The following is a 25,217-nucleotide window of genomic DNA, read 5'->3' as shown; positions in this document are numbered from 1 at the left end:
TTTCTTTTCCATCAGTGTGCCTCATATTCTTGTTTGGCAAAACTGGAAAGCTACTTGAATTTTCCTTGTGAGATGCTCAATCTTATGGACAGGGATCGTGCATGCAACAACATTCCTAGAAGTGAAAGGCATCCTCCCCGTTACTGTTAGTCAAAATAAAACACTCAGCTTTGGGAAGGAGTCACTGGAAACACCTTCCATGTCACTGGAGGCAAGCCTTCCTGGAGCACTGGACTGTGGTTGCTGAAAGGACCTCTGTGATCCCTTCTTCTTAAGGGTTCACAGGTTCAAGTTTTAAACTCTTTATTTCAAATGTTGATGGCTATACATCTGTGTTTATATTCAGCTAAAACAAATATGAACTCTAAATTACAAACAAGTTTTTGCAGCTAAAAGTTACGTGATTTTCAAAATAAATCAAATGTTTTAAATGCTGCAAAATTAAGGACAACTACAAAGCTTAAGCCTGGAAAGAAAATTGTGGGTTCATACAGTAATTGGATCTGCGTAGTTTTACTATTAAACAACTTTGAAAATAATCACAGGTCAATTAAGAGTGAGAGGTGATTTCTTTTTCTCATATCTCACCTGTCTCCAAAGCTTTTAGAACAGAGAAAGAGCAGAAAACTCACCCCGACCCGCCCCAAAACTCAAAACATATTTAAGTGCCCACACACAGAGATTTCTCCTTTGATATGTACAAACAGAAAATAAACTATCTCCTCTTGCGTCCTCAAACACAAAACGCACACACATACATATCGCCGGCCAGACATCCTTCAGGTTATTTCACAGTTAAATAAAATGGGGTTCTTTTGAGCATTTTGACACAAATACACCACACACACACACACACACACACTTGCACACTCCAAGAATCCTGCCTCCAATTTTTCTGTCACAAGGAGCACTCTGGGGGGCCCAAGCGGGAGGGGAGGGGAGCTGTTTGGGAAACAGAAGGAGCTGTTTCAGCAGGCATGGGTTTCTCTCTGTGCCTGTGAAGTGGACATTGGCATATCTAGCCTAGGCTTTTCCTGTGGGGTTCATCTGGTCGGCAGGGTGGGGAATAGTTGTCTGAGCCATACCAAGGTCAGCCAGCTAGGGCTGACAGTCTCTGTCTCTGTACAAAGAAAAGAATCAATACTTTTGGACTACGGCTGTGCCCTCAGTGTAAAACAACAAACATGCAGCGTCTGACATGTTTCTAGGTGATTTGTGGCAGAACCTCTTGTCTGATCTGTATCCAGGAGCTGCTGTGTTACTGCTGCTCTTTGCTTTTCGCCTCCCCCACCCCCTTCCCAGGCCCCCTCCTGCATGCCCCAGCTCTGTGATGTCTAATACTTTAGTCAGGTACAGAGGCGGGGGTTCTACCCTACAGCTACTTGTCACTCAATAAATCACACCTACAAGCGCAGTCTGCACAGAGTGATCTGGGGTTTAACAAAGGATCAGAGGGACAAAGTGCAGGCAAGATACTGTAATTATAACAAAACTAAAATATTCAGAGAGAGGGACAAACGCACAGGCTCTGAGGCAGGGATAACATGTCACTAGAAATGGTAGCTTTTGTCCTCTCTTTTTTGGTTTCACTCTTAATATATCCCTCTACTCCTTCCTCTGCCACCCCAAACCCATCATTTATTTTGTTTTTCTTGTTCCTTGCTCTAATCAGAATTAGAGGCATAACAGGAACATTATTAAAGCTCATTAAAATAAATCATTGTCATCTCAGATTTTAAAATATATGTTAAGTTGAACTAAATGCAAGAGGCACCTTCAATACGTACAGTATATTCTAATCGTATCCTTGTCTAAAATATTTGTGCAGAGGCCCCAAATCCTCCTGAAACTGCCCAAAATATAAAAACTGTACCAAAAGACAGCTATTAATTATGGATTGAAGTTGATTATTTGAAGAGCCATTAAACAATTTCACTTATACAAAAAGATGCTTGTTTTGTCTGACTGCAGTTTGTGTAGAAATAACTCTTCAATAAAATGTTCAAATGTATTATACATTCTTCAATTTGCTTAGGAATAATTTTATACTACTTCTGTTCTTTCTCACGCATCCCCCACCTCCCAAATTTATTTTCCAGAGTCTGAACCATTAGCCAAGTCAGATCAGAAGGTTTTGGACAGTTTCTTCTGTTCTAAGTATTTTAAATGCAGCCATGTGAGTTATCCTGGCAATTTAAGTCACATCAGACACCTCTTAATGCAGGAAAAGTGATGTTCCATCATGGAGGTCTTGCACAAGCTTCTACTGTAACTGTTGCTGATGAAAATAAAAGTGAGTTAGAATAGCTCTACACTTCCTTCCTAGTCAATCAATGCCTGACAGCACCAGTTTCTTCAGCCATGTACTTCAGCGATGATGGATCAATAACTGTGGTTTAACAACAGGGAGCCACCAATCATTATACGAATGATTAAAAGGGGTCTCACTCACACACACCTCTGCAGACAGAGTAGGCCATGAGATCAGAATACTTGCCACATTATGCTTCATACTACAGAAATTCAGGTAAAGAAGGGAAGAATGGGGGAGGGAAAATCATTAAAACACAGCATAAAGGAAATATAAAATGTTTATCACAGGGCCAATAAAAGCAAAAAAAAGGCAGGAGAAGGAATGCTTATTGTAAATTCTACAAAGCATCAACATTATTAAGATTCCTTGGAATATCACATAAATGTCCCCTTTACCCACCACACATCCACACGGCCCCTCTGCCTGGAGGGTCAGTCTCACCTCACTATCTTGGAAATCCTTGATGTCATGACTTGTTCTTATCTCACTATATTAAAATTATTCCTTGAGTATCTATCTGGAAAGCTTCAAGAACCCTAGAACTGTTTCATCCAAGAATAAACATATTCCCTGGCATAAAACAGGTGATTGACATGATTGACAAATTAATGAAATGAATGAATCAGCCTTTAAAAAAAACTGGTCTCTTTTTAAAAGAACTCTGGCAAAAGATATTGTACAACTTCTTCATGTACCCATAGAATAATACCTAGAATCCATTTATCACAAAGCAAAACACCATAAATTATCAAATTAAACTATCTATATATATATCTCTTGCAGAATGGCAAAATTCTCAACATTGCTGACTGTCCTTTCTCATTTTTCTGAGAGCAGTAATGAGGGGTCCATCCTGGCATATACTCACACAGAAAATGCTGACTAAGGGCCACTCGGTCTTAACACTGCTCACAATGCAGAGGTGCACTGGTTCTGACCTCTAACAGGACAGAAGATAAACATGTAAGGACATAAACACAAAACGTTATTGTAAGTGCTTCAGAAAACATACATAAAAGGGTAGTGTTCTTAACCAAGGGAGGTTTTGCTGCTCAGGAAACACTTGGCAATGTCTACAGACATTTTGGGTTATATCACTGGGGTTGGGGACAGAGGAGAATGTATTATCTAATGGGTAGAGGTCAAAGATGCAGCTAAATATTGTACAATGCACAACATGGCACCCCATAGCAAATAATCAGTCAAACAGAAATGTCAACAGATCCAAGGTTGAGAAATCCTGGTGTGGGGTGTTCAGGGAGCACAGAGGAAGACAGTATCTAACTACCTGAAGAACAAAGAACACAGTGGAGGGATGGAGAACTCAACTCATCCCTAACAATAGCAGACAGGTGAATAGAGGGAAGGACAGGATTTGGGACTGGGGAAGTGGGGAAGCAAGGAGAGTCAGATGTGCAAGTTAGAATACTCTAGTCACAGCAGGAGGGACAGCCCAGAGAAATTTAAACATTAAGATGGAAATGAAGAACTAATGTGCGTCTTTATAAGATCAGAGGCACTGGGACTGCAGAGAAAGGAGGAGGTAAACAGTAGAGTTAGTTGCCTTTTGGATTTGGGGAGGGAACTAGGGAAAGGGAAGAGTCTAGGAGGACTTTCCCATTTCCCACAAGGGTAGGATTTAGACAGGTGGTGATGCCATTTAACCTACAGCAGAGTCTGGCTGAAGAGATCCTGAAAAATTTAGGCTCTGACTGGCTGAGTAGAGCATCCACAGTAGCTGAAGTTACAAACATGGAGCCCTACAGAGAAGTCTGGGATGAAGAAAGAGTTGGGTAGTTATCAGCAGGTCAGTAAAAATATAAAAAGGGAATGAGGGCCACTGCCTAAAGTGTATAGAAGAAAACCAGGAAAAAAATTGTATTTAAAAGAACACAAAACGATGAACTAGAAAACAAGGAATTAGAAAAGGACAGAACTGTAAGAATGGAGAGCCAGAAAACCCAAAAGACTTCAAGGAGGAGCAAAAGTGATAAGCAGCAAATACCACAATGAAATAAAAAACAACAAAAAGCTCCTACAAGGGGTATGGGATGAAAGGTCAAGTCCAGAGCTGCTGTTGTGGGTAAGAAGCTAGACTGTAGGAGACGAAGATAGGAAACAGGCTGAGTTCTGAATGGAAGGTCAGAAAACAGCCTGCCAGATAGGAAAAGAGGTGTGACCTGGCTATCTATAGTCTAATGGGAATGAGCCTGCACCACAAAGAGGCTGCTCTTATATAGGTAATAGGAAAGAACTGGAAATAAGCTAAAGGAGAATCATTTAATCTACATGATGGAATAATGTACAGTCCCTAATGATGATAGAAGGATGTTCATGATATTATATACACAGAAATACATAAACATAGATCAATGTATTTATTATATGTCATACTGTAAACATAATCACCAAAAGCTTCATTTGAAGTGCTACACTGGATATGTGGGTATGTTTATCTTAGGGTGGCTTGGGTTATAGATGATCATGGTTTTGCTTCTTCTGATCTCTTAGTCTCTAAAATTAACATGCTTGATACACATGAAAATTTATTTTAAAAAGAATTAAAATTAACTCAATACATAGGAAAAATAGAGTCTCAATAGACCATCTGGAACACCTGGGTGGCTCACTCAGTTGAGCATCCAACTTCAGCTCAGCCCATGATCTCATGGTTCAAGAGTTAGAGCCCCATGTCGGGCTCTATGCTGACAGCTGAGAGCCCAGAGACTGTTCAGAGTCTGTGTCTCCCTCTCTCTATGCCCCTCCCCTACTTGCGCTCTGTCTCTCTCTCAAAAATAATTAAACATTAAAAAATAATTATAATAGACCATGATCTCTGGGACAAGAGAGGCATGGCATCCAAATCACCCCAGGTGAAAGGAGGCACTAATTTGAGAGGAAGGTGAGCATCTCTGTATTAAAATGCCAACCGTCTGGCAAATTAGAAATTCTCCAATTTAGAAGTATCTACCAAATGAGTGGAAGGAAATGTGCACTGTTAAACTGTCTATCTATAATTAACAAAAATTTTGAGTGCCATTCTTTTTGCAATAATTTCAAAGCATGAAAAGAAAAACAAACTAGTATAAAAGGGTGGTAGGGAGAATAAAAAAGAGGAAAGAAAACAAAACTTTTGAGTAGCTGATACATGTTAGTTAATTTTCCTAAATGCCACTGTGAAACAAGGCCACCTCAGTTTACACTGCCTCAAACTAAAACACACATTAATGTAGCCAAATGCTCGGCTAAATGCTTGTTTTTACCGTGAATAGCTTTCATATTGTTCTGCATATCACCTTCTGGATTCCTTAACCTTTTTTTTCCTTCAAATGGCCAAAGCCACAGTTAGAGGGAACAGTTCCAATGTCAAATTCTTAGCAATTCCCTTATCCTTCCAAATTCTGGGAAAGATCATAGGTCTTGCAAGTATGTGCCCAACCCTTTTCCTCCCCAGCATCAATAAACAACTTGGTCTGTCTCTTAGGGAAAGGCTGCATTTTGCCACACAGATGATTCACTAAGTAGGCCAGAACCGACAATCCAACTATCAAATATCCAGTACCAGTGTTTTCTTTACCCACATGTGGTGAGTACTCTTTTTTTGTCCCTTTTTTCAACTCTTTACACCCTTGTAGGATGTTACCAACAGCAGAAATACATATGACTCACTGACCTGGCAGAAGATAAGATGACAGTTTACATTACCTTAAAATTATCAACTAGGTTCAGAAAAATAGGTATGGCCAACACATAAGTTTTTCTACAATGGTCTGCCTTTTGGAATGTGATTAAACTTAAGCATGGGTTCTGTTGAGAGCCAGGGCCTAGAATGGTGCCTGCATCATAGAAGGTACTCAGCAAATACTGGGTGAATGGATACATGAATGGGTAACTGGACGGGTAGATGGGTAACTGGCAGATAGATAGAAAAGGGGACACAGGTAACCATGCATCTGCATACACACACATAATGCAGAGGGCCCTGGGCAGTATTACAGTCAGGTGCCATTGTGCTTCCATGTAGAAAGGCTATCCTTTTCATCATGGTCTTCTGAATATTCAGCATCCTTTAAGATGAATTTTACTGACAATGGCATAGCTTTTCAAGATCACCAAGTTTGTTCTTACATCAGGGCTTTATGACTTCTTTCCCTCTGTTAAAATGTTCTTCCTCTAGATCTGTGCAGGACTCACTCTCTAATTTTACTCAGGCCTCTGCAAAAATGTCATCTCTTCAAAGCTGCCTTTACTGGTCACTCCATGGCAGGTCCTTAAAATAGTACGACCCTCCCTACCATAACTCCTCATCCCCTTGCTCTGTTTTTCTTCATAGCCCTTAACATACACCGTATCTATTCTGCTTATTAGTATTAGTTGTCTTCTCCACTGAAATATAATCTCTAGGAGGAAAGGACTTTGTCACATTCACCACAGTATAATCAACAACCAAATCAGTGTCTTAAACAAAATTATATGCTCAATATGTTAAATGAATACAGCCAAATTATCCCCTGTAGATCACTTTATAAATCTGTTGTCATCTTTTCTCCCAGGAAGTTTCACTCACATCTGGGACCCCTTGCTTAGCTGTTCCCCAAAAATAGTATATACTTAGCAGTCTGCTCATAATGTTACCCATGCCTTTGATGCCTTTCACCTTCTGGAAACTCCACAGCTTCTAAAACCATCAAGGACCAGCTCAAAATAGCACCTCCTTTTCTAACCTTATTCCAGAGGAAGACATTATTATTTCCTTTTCTGTACTCCTCCTGATTCTTAATACATAGGAAGACTGTACTACACAGCACTTTGTATTAGTTTGTTGTTTATGTGCACACTTCCCACAACTTAGCAGAACAAGAGCTGCTTAAGGTACCCATTAAAATAGGCTGTAATCTGCCCACACAAATAAAGCCAATTTTCTTTGGACAAAAAAAAAAAAAAGAAAAAAGGGAAGGTGGAGAGAAAAAAAGTTAAAAAAAAAAACCTGAGTGCCCACAGGAGGTGCCAAAGTGATGCATGATTTCATTTAATCCTGAATACAATAAATGCAAATACCACTGATCCCACTTTAAAGATAAACTGAGGCTTAAAACAAGTAATCTTCCCAGGGCCACATGCTAAAACTGAGATTACAACCTAGGACTTCCCTTTTCCATTCCTAGAGAGAAGGAAAAAGATGATGAGTCCTGTGTCACAGGAGCATGAGGGAATGGACAATATGCTCAATGTTAAACTGAGAAACCCTGGGTTTTAGTCCTACTAAAGTTAGTCCTTGCCACATAACCTCTCTAAACTAGTTTCCTCATTTATAAAACAGTGGGTACCACCTACTCTGCCTAAATCTCAAATAGTTTATTTGGAGACCAACTTCAGTAGTGCATGGGAAAGTGATTAGTAAATTATATAGCTCTATGTTAGCTCCCCAGAGGTGAAAATCAAGTGTGGGTCCACATTATAGAAGACTCTAGAGCCCTGTGCCTCATCATTTCAGAAGCCATTAACAGTTCAATGTGATCATTTCCTCCCCACCCAGGACATCCCTAAGTCACAACTGCCATACAGAACTACTGCCTTGGAGACTCCTACTAAGGCAGCTGTAAACTTCTACTCACCTGATTTTCTTACCTATCTTTAAAGACTAGATATATATAAGTGATTGGTTGTAACGGAAATCCCTGAATTAAAAAAAATTAATAAAATTAACTTCTCAAAATGTTTCACATGTCTATATAAATTCACAAAACAATAAAAATTATCTTGTAAATGACTACTACAGAATTAAATATTAATAGAGGATTTAAAAAAAACAAAATATTTAATGAATAAAACTAATCTGAATTTATTTAACTCAACTCCTTAGCTTCAAAGACAAGGAACAGAGCTGGGCCTAAGTTCTGGGTGTGTAGAAAACCACACTAACAATCATCTTCAAACCACCAGTTATTTGAAACAGCTGCAAATATGTTTCCTTAGAAAAACAGATTGGGATTTAGGGGCTTACAAGGTGATAGCAATTTAGTTAACCATTCAAAAGGAAATTTCTATTCAACCCATTAAACTCCTAACATTTCTCCTTTGGGGGAGAGGGGGAAACAGTGACATTAGTTCAGGAGTTTATTTTGTGTACTTGAAATAGATATTCTGGTCCTCTAAACAGTAGCTGTTACGATGCTACATATTTAAAACATTTTAGAACATATGGCTCAAAAAAGTAAACACAACAAACCTACAAAGCATAGAACAGGACAAAATCCCAGTCTGTTACTCACTAATCAGACCACATCTCCAATATTTTCTTTAAATGCTAGACGAGAAACACTGATCACAATGGAGAACAGCCAGAGAAAACTGGCCAGATTTTAACGCATCACAAGAAATGAAAATTAACCAACTTTAAAACAGAAAAAGCAATGAACATTTGATGGCAAAATAGGGGGAACTTTCCACTAGCTTCTCCTCTAGAAATACCATTCTTAAATAAGGCTACCGAATCAATGGTTTTTATTCAATCATTTAAAAAATACTTGTAAGTCTTTATTACTCCCAGTCAGTACCCTAAACAGGAAGGATATAAAGGGGAAATCTTCCAGTCTGTCCTCAAGGAGGTCATAGACTATTCTGGTTACATCCTGTCTCATCATTTAAGTGGTTTCATTCTAAAATGTAGTGATTCCACTGACAACATCTTAATAACTTCCACCACCACCACCACCCCGACAATTCCAGTGATTTGCAGGCAACCCACTATATTTTGAATGAACATATACACAGGTTCAGTCTCATTTACCAAATGGGTTATTTACTCTAGCTATGTGACTCTGAACCACACTATAACAAGAAGGGGCTGAACCAGACGATATCTGATATCAGATAAAATCCTGATATTTTTATTCAAGTTCTTAGAACATTTGCTCTAAAATTGTGTCTTTCTGTAACTACACTCAGGTTCTACCTCTCTACTCTGACATCATACAGGGAAAAAAATCACATATCATACAGGGGCAAAAAAAAAAAAATCACACAAAAAAATCGCAAATCCCTGCTGGGATATCTAATACACTGAATAAAATTTTAAATTAAAGTGTGAGGTGTGAATATTACTTACTTAGTGAGAAGAAATATGAAAGGGGACTCATGAAAGCAGATTTTCCAAAAATCTTTGCCTTAATAAGCAATTTCCTGTTTGAGTAAATGTACTATTAAACATATAGGAACTTGTCTAGAGACTAGTTATAAAGTTCTGCAATATTAAGTGTATGATCCAAAACAAGGGAGGAGGTAATCCCCATGCAAGGAAAGATCTAACTGAAGTAGGTAGCCATTCTTATTAGAGATCTGCCATACAAACTGAACCCTCTAAAAGTCCTCAATTCCCTCTATCCCACTTCTCTGATAAGGCCTTCATCCTGGTTTCTCGATGAAAAGGGAAATACCGTAACAAGAAAAGGACCAACTCTAGACTTACGAAGGCAGTGCTCACTTCATTTCAAACACTGGATTCAACAGGCAGTGCTCCATGTCACCGAGTTCCTATACCTCCACGGCCCCAAGGATGCCTACCGTCCCATGCCAGTCCTTGCCTGCTACTTGCTGGTATTGTTGCACATTAGCATACTATTTCTACTCCACTGGCTGCCTTTTGCCAGAATGCCCACAATTCTTACCAGCTCTGTTAACCATAACTTCACAGAGCCAAAACTTTGGTGTCTAATAACATCCCACTCTAACTACATTAAATGGTGATCTTGAGTCAGGCAGTGACACCAAGTTTCTGCCTAGGGCCTCTTCCCTTTAGCCTGGGACTGATTCGGGGCACCACAGAGACCTGGACTTTGTAGTAAACAACAGCACATTCAGAAATTCTATTTGGGAAACATTTCTGGAAATTGCCTTATCCCAGTCCGGTCTGGTGTTGGGCATGGTATCTAAGTGCTCACATCAATGAGATTCATAAAAATGACAGAAAAGTAATAGCAGGGGTAGTAACAGCATTTAGAAAAATAGGAGGGCAAGTAAGAGGAAGCTGGTTGTTTCTTTGGCTGAATATACTACTGTTTTGTTCTAGGGGTAAACTCTCAGCTTTAAACCTGGCCTCAATCAGCCTCATTAACATTAACTGTGTTATTATGATAAAGAATCAGCAACACAGAATGAACAATCAACCCAAAGTAGGTAGTTGGGGACTGGGTGTGACACTACCTGTTGGGTCTGGTCAAATCATCTGCCTTTTCTTCATCTATAAATTAAACAGCATGGCCCCATGCTGACTTGTTTAAGTGGCGGTGAAAAATAATGAAAAATGCTCTACAAATATAAGGTGATATTGCCATCACGTAGTATTTTTTTCCTAGTTCTTTCATCCTTCTATTCATTCAATATATATACACTTGAGCACCTACTCAGCACCTGATAGACATATACTAGACACTGTATTGTGTGGTGGAGACATCAACATGAATGAGACATGGCCACAAATCAAGGGGTAAGTGGGGTAAGTTTAACTAAGAAAGCAATTATAACACAGTGTAGTAGGAACAGGAATAGAGGGATACACAGAAAGCTCTATGAGCAAGAAACACAGACCAGGTGGACAAGGTGTTGAGAGAACTCTTACAGAAGAAACATCTGAGCTAAGTCTTGAGCAAAATGTACACGGCTGTGTCATCCTGCAACTGGCTAATACACAAGCCCGTGCAAATCTTACACCTAATAATTATAATTCAGTGACTTTTTTGTAAACATGTCAACATGAAATGTGTGCACTGGCATGTTTCACTTATACCCATGAAATATTATGTCTAATGTTGCAGATACCTAGCTTGTTCTGAATCCAAGGAATTCTTTATAAATCAGGGAGGTGCCTTAGAAATCTTAGAAACTATCCCATACTAGATAGACCTGTAACTTCTTTTACGTTGAGCAATCCTTACCATCTTATTTTAGTGGTTGAAACTATCCTGTGTTACCAAACAAAGAAGTGTGTTTAATATTTGACTAGCATCAAGAATTTATATCTAAGACTAATTTAGAGATACGAAAATTGCCAAATAATGCCAAATGATTGTCTAAAAAGAACAAAATTTACTAATTCTTAAACCAAGCTATCAAACATCATAAAACTGGGCAAATCAAATGAAGATCATTCACGATATGATCATACTTGTATTCCTAAGCACAGTGGCCAAAGATCCTCTACTTTGCTAATTTTATGACCTCTAAACTTTTTACAAGTTGAAGGTGGACATGTCCAAGTTTTCTTTCCTTTATAATTAAACATTTGATAACAAAAATAACCAGCTTAAAAAAATCTGTAAACATATACTTCCTACCTGTTTAACTCTTCTTAGGAAATCATCACTAATTAAAAAGACACAAACTACCACAATTAGTTTTTTAGCCATTTTTATAATAAAGACTTCCAGGATTAGAAATAAGAAAGAAACTAACATTTTACTTGAAAATTTATCAGTTTATTAGTTCTTTTCTTTGTAATAATTCAATGATTATCTGTATTTATAAAACAGCAGTAATTTCAGTAATTCCTTCATTAATAACTCCTCAGTTATTTCTTGCATAAAATCTGAATTTTTCTTTCAATAAATAGGAAGTCATGTGACTTTTAGTATGTTTTTTCCCCCATAAAATACATTTCTCTATGAAGTTCTACCTTCTTACATACTTTCCTCTAGAGCTATGTTTTGCCAGAGGGCTTTTCTCTCTCTCTGTTTTTGGTCTCATCTTCAATTCTCTGTTTTCTTCACTCTGGTAATTTTGACATTCCCTTGATCTCTGTCATCTCCATTGCAAATATTCTCCCCTATAACTATACAGATGTTTTGTTTTTCTCAGTAGCATGAATACTTCAATAAAATAGACAAGCATATTAAAGATATTTAATATGCTTCATTAGAAGAAACAAACAACAGCTTAAAAACACAGACACAAAAAGGTTACTGACCAATACTCTCAATTATCTGAATACTACAGAGCAACTGACAACACAGTAAACAACATCTGAGCTATCTTGGCAATTAAGTAAAAACATCTTTCAAGAAACCATAGGTCAGCTTTCAATGCTAAGACTTGTTGGGTGATTCTGTATCTAAACCCTTCAACACACATGCAGCTGATGTGATATGTTTTCTCAGTTCAGACGCCATATCTAAACAGCAAATTTATCTGTTTTGCTACCGTATAAAATGTAATATACACTAATCTATTCAAAGCAACATTCACACATATCTTTTTAAAATTTTTTAATGTTTATTTATTTCTGAGACAGAGAGAGACAGAGCACGAGTGGGGGAGGACAGAGAGAGGGAGACACAGAATCAGAAGCAGGCTCCAGGCTCTGAGCTGTCAGCACAGAGCCCAACGCGGGGCTCAAACTCGCAAACCCTGAGATCATGACCTGAGCCGAAGTCGGTCGCTCAACTGACTGAGCCACCCAGGTGCCCCTACATTCACACATATTTTAGAAGTGATATATCCTTTAAAAAAATTCTGATGTTTTGAGTAAGTGCTATCTATTTCATTTTAATGTAATTAGTATTATTCAACATGGACACTTTACTCGCTTTTTTGTTTTTCCTTTGGATAATTTTTTTCTGCTTGAGTTTATAGCGTTTTAAAATTCACATACAATTTCAAGTATTTATGAACTAGTATTAGGGCAGTATTTTACTCTGAAAAATGTTTAAGCCAACAATGAACATTGTAGGTTTCCTATTTCCATTAAAGTGGTGAATAGTATCAGAGAGAAATGTATTTCTCACACACACACACACACACACACACACACACACACAATGTTATGAAATTACTGTCACTAGCTGGTTGTTTACCTAAGAATGGTAATGAGATGTGATGACCTACCTTCTTTAGCCAAGTCCTCTTTGTAATAATAACATTCATTCATTCAACAGTTAACCAACATTTGGAGCACTATGTTTATTCAAGGATTTTTCCCTTTGCAAGTCTAACCAGCCCATACAAGAATAGAATCCATAATCAGGTTATTGCTGATTCCATGCTCTACTCAATTGAGATAGGCAGTGCAAACAACTGAAGTATTGTTACTGCGCAAGATAATCAACAACGTAGTTAATTGAAAATTAATAGTAGGGCTCCCTACTTAGTGCCAAATGTAGTCATTTGAAGTAGTCACCTCCAACAGCCCAAGAAAGTCAATTCTCAATTATCGAAAAAAAGGATCATCTGAGCAAATAGGACTTTCGACTTCCTATTGACTTAATTAAATCGAATCAGAGATTTACTCTTTTGATAACATTTCACTTTCTCTAGCATGTATCATTTAGACATAATCAAACAAGAAATCTTTTAAAACCAAAACATTTACCAGATTCTTAATACGGAAGTAAAGAAAGGTGTACTTCAAGTTTATACAGAGAGGAAGCCAGAGTATTTTTAGAACTTACTGTGTGCCAGACACCAGAGTACACAAAGAGGGACACAACTTGGTTCTTACCCTCGAGGAGAGTATTTTTCGGCTGTTTGCTGATTCTCCACTCTCTTTGTCAGAGAAAAACACCACCTATTCAAGAACTTGACTCTAACTTTATCCCATGTGAATTCTTTCTTGGTTTGCCTGTCCTGTGTGACTTCATGGCTTAAAGATCAGTATTTATCACATTCATTCACTCATCAAGCAATTATCAGTACTATCCTGTAAGTGCCAGGAATAATAGTTGAGACTCTATCAGTGAAAAGACAAAATCTATCCCTTGGGAAAATCACAGTACAACTCTAACAAGTTAACTTACCTAAATCCACTGCATAAAGCAGAGATCCCTTGGAAACACCAGTTTAGGCATCTTTACATCACTATTCTAGCAAACTGGAAGAGCTAAATGTGTTAATTCAGTACCAGATGAAAAATCTTTGGTTTGGAAATCAAAAGACCATGTTTTGATCACAATAGGTCACTGTGACAATGAGGTCGCTGTCTAACCCATGTAATCTCAGCGTCTACTGGTATATGACTGAATATTCGGATTTCAAGTGAGAGAGGTAAACATATTTAACAACCTCAGGATCTGCTTTAAACAATTTTAAACCCATCTAAGCTATGATTAGTTCAATGACTAGGCCTAAGCTGAAATCACATCTTGAAACATTATTGTAACCATTATTGTGGAATTTACTTTCTGATTTTGATATATTGAGTTCTTTTCTTGTCTTCCCTTACCCCTAGATGTATAATTTGGGTCTGCTGTATTCTTTCAAACGAAGAATTGGCAGGGTGGTTGCTGTTACTTAGGATAAGTGTATAATCTCTTTGACTTTCTCTTGTTGGGCAAACTGCCCAGTGAGTATCAATTTTTTTTAGAGCTACAAATATGGTTTTAATAGATTCACAGATTTCAAATTATTAGAATTCAGAGCACGTCTCTCCCAGGGTGAGCAGATAATTCACAACAATCCATGTAGATGCAAAGGAGATGACAATGGATTAATCTGTATGTGAATAAGTTGAAATAGTGGTTTACTGCTCCTCCTATCTCTACAACCCACTCCCACCCCACCCCCCAACACTGAAGAAAAATGCCTCAGTCTGTGGGAGTTCAAATTAGTTATTATACCCACTTTAGGGACTGAGGAAGACTTACTGTAAATCAGCCACTCAGAAACCACATTTGACATATTTTGGTTAGAATGTAACTATAAGTTGCATAATATGGTACCTATTGATTAAAGCTTGGGATTATAATGGAAAGCAATTGCCATACATTGAAAGTGACCAACCACAAGATAGAAAATTGTTCCTCAAGAGCCCACAAAAGGAATAATTTTCCTTATAACCTAAAACTCCTTATCCTCTAGACGGCATATTCTATCACTCCTTAAGACTGTATTTTGCCCTAAAGGTGCTAAGATATCTTAACCTCAAATCACCTAACTGTTCAACTCTCTGAGACCAAGAGAAAGTTCTAGCAGAGTAAACTGAATTCTTTACTGAAACAGTAATGGCCATTTTGAACTGGAGCAAAAGAGCAAATCAGAAAAATGTCTCATTGGATAACAATTCCCAATTGGCTGAGGATGTTATAATAGTTATAAATTCATATTAGAGTCTGCCTTTCTGGGTTTTTTTCTGTCCTTTTTACCTCTATAAAATATAATAATTTATTGAGGGAGTTACTGTATGTCAGATACAGTGCAATCGTGTCCCTTCTATCTACCTGTACAAATAGAGAACTCGTTTTTCTCTGCCACCCATAAAGTATCACTCCTATAAGCAGTATATATTTCTTTAAAAACAGAAATACCCAGATAGGAAAGAAATCATATACCACAGAGAAAGAATTAAGATCAGTTCATCTACTTCTAAGAAGCAATGGAACTGGATGGAGAGTATTATGCTAAGTGAAATCAGTCAGGCAGAGAAAGACAGATATCATATGTTTTCACTCATATGTGGATCCTGAGAAACTTAACAGAAGTCCATGGGGGAGGGGAAGGGGGAAAAAAGTTACAGAGAGGAAAGGAGTCAAACCATAAGAGACTCTTAAATACTGAGAACAAACTGTGGGTGATGGGCATTGAGGAGGGCACCTGTTGGGATGAGCACTGGGTGTTGCAAGGAAACCAATTTGACAATAAATTATATTTAATATAAAAAAAAGCAAAAGGTGCTGGAGACTTGAACTGCAGATTGAATGGATGGTAGGAAACTTTGATGTTTCATACCCTCTGCATGAGTCACGATAGTAGTTAACCTTATAATTTTGGGACCATGACTCCAGTAAAAATACATAACTACAATAAAAAGAGCACATATAATAATTGTGTAACTCAATTGCTTTTGTTAAAAGTTGGTTTCTGAAACAGATTCTTCTGTCATATAACTGGCGAAGACATGCGTAATGTTTTAATCCTGCTGGGGACTATTTTTTAGTTTTTCCTTACAGTCTACCCTAAATCTTCACTCATGTATCAGATGTCTCGGTTCAATAGAAGCATGAACTATACCTACTGGGGTTCCTCGGTCCATTTGGAAAAACACAGTGAGGATTTGGGCCTTCATTTTTGAAGATGTGAAAGAGCCAAATCACCCTGTGACAGAATTCTGCTAAATAACTCTTGTGTTTTTTAGAAGAATATTAACAGTAGCTGAGCAGTTAACAACTTTCCCCTATTCCAAAATCAAGGATATGGAATATAATTGAGATAATGCCTCTAAATGTTTTGTGCTTCACTGTGGATAAAGCAGTGGATCTGTGTCCATGAAAGGGAAATGCATTACACATTCCAGTTCACTCTGATCTGACCAATATTCCAAGTGGAATGCTAAAATTACTAAGGAAAATGCCAACAATCCTTTCAAATACCTAAGTTAAGGTAAAGGCACAACTGAACCCATGTGAGAAGAGCACTACAACAAATGAGGCAGCAAATACTGCGGAGTACTCTTACGCTTTTAGAACCACATAAAAAAACAACCTGTCTGTCCCTACAGTGGGCTCCATCTCTGCACCACCAAAAACCCTTCCTGTCTCACTTCTTACTCCAGCCACATCAACTCACTTCCCCCATTTATAGCTAAGTGTCGTCTGACTCTGAGTTTGCCTCACATGCATCATGCTTCCTGACAAATTGGAAGTGTAGGGACTTAATGCTCAAAGGACCACACTGATCCACCAAGAATGAGAGTCAATGGGTAAACATTTTCCCCTTTTATTTTGCGGGGAGACATATTCATGAGGTGCCTCCAAAGTCCCCAGTGGGAATGAGCACCCATTAGTAGTACTGATCACTTTAATAATTCATCATTGTGGTTTCCTCTGGTCCTTCATTCTTACTCTGGACTCTACCCAAACAAAGTACCGTCATGTAAGTCATCACCTTGTGATCTGTTCGCAAGGGTACCTAGTTAAGTCAGCTCTCCAAAAGATCCTAAAATGTATACATAAAATAATATCTGAATGGACCAAAACACAAGAAGATATCAGATAGTGACATACACAATTCACAGTAAAAAAGAATAGATAAATGATAAAAGGAGAGAAACTAGAAAAGCACCCAGAAGACCCAGAAGGCTGGATCTTCCCAGCCAGAAACAGTAGCAGCCCATGGAGGAACCATACTCAGAAAAATTCTGAAGGGCACAACTTGTAGCCCTTCTACTTTTATTACTAGGACTTCTATTTGACAGAGAGTGAGACTATACCCTAGAGCTGCTCATATGACCACAGCATATGGTCATATGCATCACTCCCAGTTAGATATAGGACACACAGCCTCATGTTTTCTTTTCAAATCTTTGGAACCTACTTCCTAATAGATCTGAGAAGCAGGCTCTCATAAGTGAGCAGAAAAGGGCAGTCAGCCCACTGTTAGTCACCTCTTCAACCCAGAAAGCTTCCTGTCCCACCATATGCTTGGCTCCAGTCAGCAGATCCCCGGATTTCAATACTGGTTTGACAAGTATTGTCCTGCACAGCTTCCCAGGAAACAGACCCAAACTCCATCAAATATATCTGCATAGTACAACAGTGATTGAAAATCCAAGTTGCATAATCCAGAACAGAGCCAAGTGTAACACTGAAAAAGTATCCTTACATGTATTGTGAGGTTGTCTTACGCCACAGTTTCTCTCATTAAGCACATTCTGAACAAATCATTCATAGATGATTGTTCTGAAATCTTTTAGTGGTTACTGATTCACAAAACCACAGAAATAATACATATTCTGCTAACAGTCAGGGATGTTGCTATGGCATCACAGATAATCACTTTTGAAACAGAGGTATCTTTGGCACTCTTCTGAAGATGAAACAAAAATCTTTAAAATATTATATCCAAATATCTGATTTGTCAATTTGGAAATGTTTAATACCAACACAAACCAGTAAAGAAGGGAAAAAATCCTGATTGTTCGGGGCAAAATGAAATCACAATTAAGATTTTATAGGGGCGCCTGGGTGGCTCAGTCAGTTAAGCGGTTAAGCATCCAACTTTGGCTCAGGTCATGATCTCGTGGTTCGTAGGTTCAAGCCCTGCGTTGGGCTCTGCAGACAGCTCAGAGCCTGGAGCCTGCTTTGGATTGTGTCCCTCTCTCTCTGCCCCTCCCCCACTCATACTATGTCTCTCTCTCAAAAATAAACATTAAAAAATAAAAAAGAAAGCTGTCATTATACACACATTCATAACTGCTCTGTGTATTAACCCTAAAAGGACACTGTTCTAAATCCATTCTCTAGATGAGCTTAGGTAGCAACAACAAATATCAGTCATCAGGTTCCATTCATAAAAGTAAATCAAAGTAAATCACCTGTGACTTTTTTTTTCTCTGCAAGTCCTTAGTTAAATTATTAGACACCACTCCAAATTCTGTTAAAGACTAAAAGAATGCCATGAAGTAGTTAAGCAACCTGAGAGCAAAATCAGTAAAATACATACCTTTGATTTAATTTCCCCAAAACAAAGTTTTCATTTTGGGACATAAAGAAACCAACCTCTGGGGGATGGGGATGAGGAAAGCAAGCAGAGTAAAAAGGGCAAAAAATACCAAGCAAAAGTCCTGAATCAAGTTCCAACTGATGACACTAACATTTTTTTTTTTTTTTTGCACTAGGATTCTGTTTATTTTTTTTCAAGTGTTTCTGTTTTCTGCTCCCTAGCTGACAGGAATGCTTTCCCTTGCACATGAAAGATAGCGAATGGTCCTTGCATGTGTTGACATGGACTTCTAGGACTAGGAGTTATAAGCAAAATTCCTTTGCACATCAAAGAAAAAAAACCTTTGTTTATTCAAGAAATTCCTAATGGCTTCATTTATAAGTAAAATTTTCCCTTTATTTGAGACCCAGTGGCACAGTGGCATATAGCTACAAGATAGGAAGCAACTCTCATAATGAACTCTGCACAGTTTTGAGAAAATAGTATCTGAAGGCAGTTTTTCCTTCTAGGGTCAGCAGATGAGTGGTTCAAAAAGAATAAACTATCCTAGGGACAGCACATAACTGGAGGGGAGGGGAGGAACATTCTTGCTAATTAAAATTTCCAGTTCTTATGGCCCTCTATCTACACAAATCCCAGTCAAGAAAGGCCTGCAGGATCAGGCCTGTACCAAGAAAAAGTATACCATCATCACATTAATTGTATTATTACTTCATAATGCTAACCAGCCAGGTTTATATAGAAGAGATTAAATAACAAGATAATCTTATAAACAATGCTCATTTCATCAGTATACCAAATAAGTTTGATTTATATCAGCAACTGTTCTTCCAATTAATTTATGCATCCACATGCTTTAATTTACACAGACAGACACCTACACTGGGCTAGGGATGGCTATTTTTTTAACATTTTGAACTTTAAGACAGGTTTACCTTTAGACTTCCCAATGTTCACACTTTAAAAATGAAGTGACTGCTAAAATACCCTGCATTAAAACTGAAGCATGCAAAAAGAAAACATTTTATCAAACTTAATACCTATCTCCCCCTGCCAACAGTTGTACGTTTAATTTTAGTTTTGTATAGCTTTACTTAAACTTACAACCAGATCTGTTTATTCCAAAATTGTGAACTTAAATCTTTTTACCAATATTTCCCTCAAAGCCTTTTGGATATATAACCTCATCTTGTTACAGCATCAACCCTAAGCTCCAACATTTGTTTTCATGCAGTTTCTAGCAATTTGAAGAGGGGAAAAAAAGGCTGCTAGTTTTTTAAAAAATCATTTCTGTTAACATCAGGGGCTTGGATAAAATTTTTAAAGTACACTCCAGGCTGCTGGTTTACAATCACAAGTACCACTAGTCAACAGTTTGAAATGAGAAAATTCTAGAAAGGAAGGAAAATTTAACCAGAAAGCTAAAAACATGCCTGAATCCAGATCCGCTTAAATAAGCTATCAGTAACATCATGGTAATGCCAGCGCTCTTTGGAAACCCTTAAAAATAACAATATAAAGGACTGTCTTGGTGTCAGGATTATTCCACTATAGTCATTTTACAATGTCCATGGATAGTTTCAGTGTGGGAGTAAGGATGCCTATTTACCTATTTAATCAGGCAAGTAAAAAGGTTTTTACATGTCTGTGATATAAAACTTTTATTTATGTATTTGATCAATGTTTATTTGTAGGACATTAATACAATAACAGATGTCAGCTACATTCTCTGTTTTTGATTATAAACTCCTAGAGGGCAGAGACGCTGTCTATTCAGCTCACTTTTTATAGGATGCAAACACAGTACCATATTAAAAAAGGCACTTAAAAATGGTTTTCATCATAACAATGATTTCAAGGGTACTTGCCCTGCATCTATGCTCCATGAAGCTCCAGTGGCAGGTACTGAACATTAAAAAATAACACTTATATTCTTGGGTAATTCCATTCTTCTGAGGTCTGTAATGGCACTTCTCTTTTGAAACAGAGATAATTTAGATGGAACTATTTCCACCTCTTAATGTTCACAGAGATAATTTAGATGGAACTATTTCCACCTCTTAATGTTCAAGAGTTAGCTTTTGTCAAACACCTAAATAGTGTCAAACTCACACTAGAAAATAAAAGCAAAAAAGCCAGAGCCAAACATTCCATTTCTTAGCATCAGGTTAGCATATTTCCTGCATCAGGCAGAAGGATCTGCTGTTTTCATGAGGGAACCTGCTAACACCATTACTGTGGTACCTAAAAATGTAGCCTCCTTGCATTCTTAATACTCAGATTATAAAGAACAAGGGACACAATAGATGAAATAATATTCCATGATAAGAAAACAAAACTTAGAGCACTGCTGTATAATGCTTACAAACTCTGAAGGACTAAAAACCAGTAAAAAATATCTTAAAGGCTCTGACATCAGAAATGGAGAATGTTTTGCCAACTATGTCATTTAGGCTAAGTCTTTTAAAATTTCTGGACCTGGGTTTCCAAATACATAAAATGAAGACATTAGATTACATAAATTCAGCTAATTTCCAGGTTTAAGTTATGAAACCATATTTTAAAAAATACCAAGTCCTAAAGAATCTCACACACATGTTTTCAAAATGAGGCACCTGGGTGGCTCAGTCAGTTAAGTGTCTAAATCTTGGTTTTGGCTCAGGTCATGATCTCAGGGTTTGTAAGTTCAAGCCCCACATGAGGCTCCGTGCTGACAGCGTGGAGGAGGCTGCTTGGGGTGTCTCTTTCTCTTTCTCTCTCTCTGCTCCTCCTGCATACGTGTTCTCTCTCTCCCTCTCGCTCCCTCAAAATAAATAAACATTAAAAAAAAATAAGGCATCTCACATATAAATTGAGATTCCATTATCTATCCTAACAGAAGTTTTTCTTTCTTTTGCAGGTGGAACTAGGTGAACTATGTGTTTTCAGTATAAATCTTCATTTATGTAATGTTACTTACTATGACTAACTCAAAATATTCAAACAGAATATCACTAGCTATTCTTATAAACATAAAAAATATGGATTACTATGTAATGACATATACATTGTAGGTATATACAAAACCCACATACATGCACACATTCCCACATAAACGTACAATTCTCTCTATTCAAGCCAAGAATTAAAATACTTCCTGTTTTTCTATCTTTTCTTCCTCCTATGAAGCATCTATGAAGCTATTATGACTCAGGAACTTACATAAAGTAAAATAAGCATCTTAATCAACATTTCTTATATTCATACTGACAGTTCCCAACAGGAACTTATGTTAAGTTGGTTATCTGAAATCTAGATAATATGACCAAGATTTATTTAATCTATAATGTACCTGATCTATAGAACTCAAGATACAGAATCCACAAATTTAATGCCACTTAAAAGCAGAGAGTAATAGTAACAACAGCAGCAGAAAAATTTTTAAAAAGGTCCTGAATATATGTAGGGACATCCAATCCATACTCCACCAAAACTGAAAAGGGGAGGAGGGAACTTAAGTGTGTGAAACTGCTTTTCATCTATTAAGTATTTACTAAGATTCTTGCAAAAGAAAACTTCAAACAACTACTGAGTATACTATCATTTTCTTATTTGTTTTGAGAAACAAATAAATGCACTACAGAATGCAGAGATTTCTTCCAAGTAAAGAAAAGCATAGGTATTTTGTTCAAAATTCCCTATGTTACTACGTTGGATTCCTTATTCTTAGGAAAAAAAATTCTAAAACTATTTAAAAGTGAATATTATTTTTTAATATTTATTTATTTGGGGGAGAGCGCAAGCAGTGTAGGGAAAGAGAGAGGGGGATGGAGAATCCAAGGTGGGCTTGTGCTGACAAGCTTGACAGCAGCAAGCCAATGTGGGGCTCGAGCTCACAAACTGTGAGATCATAACCTAAGCTGAAGTCAGACGCTCAATTGCCTGAGCCACCCAGGCGCCCCAAAAGTGAATATTATTTAAATGGCTGAGGTGTTTGAAATTTTCAGGCAAATTTTTTTTCCTAATTTCTATCTGCTTAACCGACATTAGTAAAATACACTTATATAATGACAATAATGCATTTACTACTTGCTATTTGCTAGACACAATGCCTATGCATACACACAACCCTTCAACCCTTCCCACAATGCAAAAAAAACAGATCTGAAGAACTCAAATCTTCATGTTCTATTTCATCAATTAAACTGAAATCCCAAGATCAAAATACACAAAAGCAATATCCTAACCACTCGTTGTTTTATTAGATGTCAGGAAACTCAGGGTACTTTCATTTCCATGTCTTCCTCCTTATGTCAGGGGAAGAAGGAAAATGGTAACTGGGAGCCACATATTTCTAGCTTTCATCAGTAACAGTTCCACTCAAAAGTCCAAGAAAAGGGATAATTTAGTGAGTATTGTACATTCTTTAAAAAAAAAAAACAAAACAAAAAACGAATCGAGGTCCATTCACGTTCCTTAAAAAAATCCACCACTGGTCAGACAAATTTATGTAAAAATGCAACCTGATTTTTTTTAAGGTTACAGTTTAAGTAACTGTGAATATTAATCTTTACTAGCAGAAAAACTAGGACTATAAATGAAAACAGAACTGCAGTTCATTTTTATGGAGGATAGAATAGGTTGGTTGTGAAGAGAATCAAGTATAAAGGAATAAAAATAAAAATAATGGAAAGAAAAATGGAGAAGGAAAGGAAAGAAAAAAGAGGTACACAACAAGGAAAAGAGAAAGGCAATATGCTAGAGGGGACCAAAAGAACAAAGTAAGGGAAGACATTTGTAGTAAAATGACCCTTGTCCAAGTTTTGCTGGCGCTCTGCACCATCGCCTGTATGCGACAAAGGGCTTACCTCCGTGGTGGTTTTCAAAAAGGCTTTCTGTATCTAAAAAACTCTCACTTTATTTTTCAAATTCCTATGTTGATTTTTAAATGAAAGTTCATGTTTGAAAACTCTGCTTATGTGTAAGGGAATGACTTTTATTTTAGAAATGTACTTTGGAACATGCACACCATTGCTCAGTTTAGTGCTCAAAACCTCAGAGATGCCCCAACATTCCAAACCTGACAGTCTTTTCTTTGTAAAGAAATTAGGGCTGTCTCTTTCCACAGTACTTGAAAATTACATTTGAAATCAGTCTTCATGATTTCAGAAAGCCTTGAAAATATGTCTGTCTGCTTGAGGAATAATCTATTACCATAGATAGTTGTCCCTATCCTCAAGAAAACAATGTAGATGTGCCCAAAGAGTCAGAAGCTCTCAAAGGAACATCCAATGTGGGTTACAGAGAAAAACTGTCCTCCTGCCTAGAGTATGTGCACTGAATACTGTACCCCAAGCCAAACTCCATAGAAAGGTGAGCTCTGCATCAATCCAGCTGGCTTAGCAGGCTAAGAACCCCACCTACTCAATCCGCCTTGACTCAGTGGCTTGCTTCTTTTTACCCATCCACTTACCCATCCTGTGTTCCAATAAACCAATGGTCCTTACTCTATCCCTCAAGACCCTAAGCATGCTTTTATATGAAAATTCATTAAATAATGTACCACTTTCAATATATTGATCCTACAAACTGCAACTCTGTGAAGTGGTTCAACACGATGTCATCACTACACAGCAACTTGTTTCATTTACAGTATCTGTTTCACTTCTACTCATGAGCTAATATAATTCAATTTTTTTTAACTGCACACAGGCTGCTAGACACATGTGCATGGCAAATGGAATCTGAACTTAGCTTAACAGCCTCATTTATTCCTGATGGTTTAAATTATTTCATCACAATTAATGACACCCCCTCAGCTTCCTGTGCAGCACTGCCAGATGTTCAGAGACCACAAAGCCACTCTCTTCTTTGACGGCTGGTGACAAGTCGTCCTCTGAAGGACGTTCCCTAGGTACACGGGCCGGATGACACCTCCATTGCTTAGCACCTCTCTGCCTCCCAGAGTAACCATGTTGAGGAAAAAGCAGGAAGGCATGAGAAACCAGCAAATGCATTAGCAAAGGCAAATTACGTGAAGTGATCTACACTCGGAGGAACTTGGCTCCTGCCACAGGAGTTCTTAACCTTGTTGTTTTATGAAAGAGCTCTTCACCTCCACCTTCCCAGCCACTGGCATCCACTGAGTGCCTAACATGGCGTCAGTCCTCAGAGAATGTCAAAGGACAATAAAAATATAAACTTTTCCACAGGGATCCTTTTTGATTTTGGCAATGTTGTTTTGAGGAGTGTTGTTTAAACTTAACACCTTCATCGTGATCATCATCTTGTTTTTGAGAGAGAACATGTTGACAGTTTATCATTATCTGTATTTTCAATGATAATTTTCTTCTATCCTAATCCACACATACTTCTAGTTGAAACATATAACATATTGGCAACTTGTGGCAAGCAGTTTTACCCCTTTACCTTTTTTAAACTTTACAGAAAGGTATAATATAATGGATATACAAAAAGTTACACACATTTCATGTATATG

General features: G+C 37.6%; 1 protein-coding gene and 1 long non-coding RNA gene across 23 annotated transcripts in view; both read right to left on the bottom strand.

The window, feature by feature from the left end:
• Positions 1–25,217, bottom strand: part of BNC2 (basonuclin 2) — a 436,381-nt gene that overhangs the window by 226,908 nt on the left and 184,256 nt on the right. The window contains exon 1 of one of the 22 annotated variants that reach the window (XM_027047218.2): positions 14,101–14,264. The exons of the other annotated variants lie outside the window; for them this stretch is intronic. The gene's annotated coding sequence lies outside the window, so the exon portion shown is untranslated. Of the gene's footprint in view, positions 1–14,100; positions 14,265–25,217 lie in introns of those variants that run through there. 22 annotated transcript variants of the gene reach the window in all.
• On the bottom strand, positions 18,922–23,970 carry LOC128312197 (uncharacterized). The gene is made up of 2 exons (XR_008291177.1): positions 20,797–23,970; positions 18,922–20,753 (listed from the first exon to the last, which is right to left on the bottom strand). It is a non-coding gene; the product is annotated as an uncharacterized LOC128312197 (long non-coding RNA).

This window comes from Acinonyx jubatus, chromosome D4 (genome assembly GCF_027475565.1).
Source record: "Acinonyx jubatus isolate Ajub_Pintada_27869175 chromosome D4, VMU_Ajub_asm_v1.0, whole genome shotgun sequence".
Lineage (NCBI taxonomy): Eukaryota > Metazoa > Chordata > Mammalia > Carnivora > Felidae > Acinonyx > Acinonyx jubatus.
This window is presented reverse-complemented; position numbering and strand designations above follow the sequence as displayed.